General features: G+C 27.3%; 1 protein-coding gene across 1 annotated transcript in view; it reads left to right on the plus strand.

Annotated features, from left to right (window-relative positions):
• LOC107882977 overlaps positions 1-2,347 on the plus strand; it is a 29,469-nt gene that overhangs the window by 4,706 nt on the left and 22,416 nt on the right. The window lies entirely within an intron of this gene.

Below are 2,347 nucleotides of genomic sequence, written 5' to 3' on the forward strand. Positions count from 1 at the left end.
CAAGATCATCAGTTTTTATAATTTTATTTTATTGTGTGTTACCTTTATCATGTTTCCTACATTTGTTAGGTACACCGTACACTTGTCCAGTTAATGTGAACCATGGATTGTGATGGACAGATAGATTATCTTTTATATAATATGGGCCAACTGTGAAACATGTGCATGAGTGAAATTGTAAAAATGTGAACTGTGAAGTAATTTGCATTTTGCATAGATAATAAAAGAAATGAGAATATTTTTTATTATCTATGGTAATATGAACAATATTTTGAATCGTATCACAACAACAAATGATAAGAATTGATATTGGATCTAGGGATATCTAGGGATTTTATAGATACTATGTTAGGGATTTTGACTTTATCTGAGTTGGCAACACTGTCTCACACTATCACATGGTTTCTATAAACAGTCTTATGTGTGAGTGATAGACGACAGTGTCAGTGCCAAACCAATGCGACCGTGGACCGTGTTACTTGAAAGTTGAAACTGTGAAAGTGTGACTATTAAGTATTAACTACTTACATACCTACTTCAATCAAATTGAATTATAATTTTTTGTTTATAATTGCATCTCTTAGACATTTTCGGTAAGTACCTACTGTTTTTACAAAAAATATTATAGGTAGTAGTAGTAGTAGTAGTAATGCTTAACAGATAATCTCGTGGTAAATTCTAAATACATTTGGTTAAGTAGGTAGGTAATTAGAGACTAACCGGGGAGACAATTGAAATAGGTATTCAATATTGTTTGAGCAAAATATAGGATATATATATAATATATGATAAAATTGGTATTAGCTAACCGTACATAATTTATTAATTATTTAACATTACTTAGGTAGGTATTGCAACAAATTAAATTATAGGTGGGTAGGTACTTATATTATAAACTCATAAATGTATTATAATTTATAATATTATACAATTACCTATAAGTTCTATAGTTAGGTATTCTAATATTAGTAATTTATTCCTAACCACAAGGTAGTATTATGGGTACAATTATTTTTTATTATATATACCTATTAATGAAATCTGTGATGTCAATATCGATGGTCACGTATTCTGATGATACTTATCTATTTTTTTTGCATAAGTCGTGTGATGGACTACAGAGGTTTTAGTCAAATCTTAAATAGTTTAAATGATAGAAATCTACCTATAGTTTTAGATGTGGATAAATTTAAATCAACAAATATGTAGTTAATTATTATAATACTATTTCATTTCATTCTTTGACATTATCAAAATCTGTAGTTCACAAACCTGTACAATTATTAATTAAGTGAAAAGAATTCGATACTTAGGAGTAAAAGATATTTGATATCAATTTAAGCTGAAATTGACATATTAACAACTTATTAGGGAAGCTTCGCTTCATAACTTACAAGTTACTCAAAGTTAATTATATTGTACGAAAATATACAATGAGAATAATAATTTACTATGCACTTTATCAATCTAATTTTCAATATAGTATATTAGTATGGGTTGGTCTTCATGATAACTAAATGCACTAATAGTTAACCAAAATAACATTGTTAGAAATTGTCTAAATAAATGTACCTACTGTTAGGGGATCTATAAATCAAAACAACAGGGAATTTATTTATTACAGGGTACTTTTACTAAAAAATAGTAATTATGCATTTATTTAAAAATGTTAAATTAAACAATCACTATATAAACTTATGCAATTAAAGAGAATTAAGAAATATTATGATTTTCCTGTTAACTATGCCAATAAATCTTTTGATCAGTCTTATTATTATTATTTGACACCAATATTTTTTAATTCTATGAAATTTGAATTTAAAAAAATATATAATAATAGGTGATATACCTATTATGAATATTAAATATGTAGTAGGTATATAAACATTTATTTATGGAATTGGAGAAGAACACTCTGTTAATATAAAGTTGGTTCTGTTTTTCATTGTTTAATTATTTTTAGATGTCATGCTATATTATATTAAGATTATATTATGCTCATACATTTTGCTTAAGCATATTACATTTGGTGAGTAACTTTCATAATTTCTCATAACTATTATACCTAGGTACCATCTAAAAACAATAAAAAAAAACAACAAATTTCATAAACATAATAATACTCAGTTGAAAACTGTTGGCGCCACTAACAGCCAGTTCCTAGTGTTGGCAGCACTTAGTGCTAACAGTAATCGGCTGCGGTGAAGTGACTTGGCGATAGTGGCCTATCTTAACTAGTCCGTTATATTTTAAAGGTTTTTTTTTTGTTTTGTTGTCTTTCATCGGTCATAGAGGCGTTTTAGGCCTTTCCTGTTTTTCTTTTTTTTTGTCTGAAACCTCGTGTCAA

The sequence above is a fragment of the Acyrthosiphon pisum genome, chromosome X (assembly GCF_005508785.2).
Source record: "Acyrthosiphon pisum isolate AL4f chromosome X, pea_aphid_22Mar2018_4r6ur, whole genome shotgun sequence".
Lineage (NCBI taxonomy): Eukaryota > Metazoa > Arthropoda > Insecta > Hemiptera > Aphididae > Acyrthosiphon > Acyrthosiphon pisum.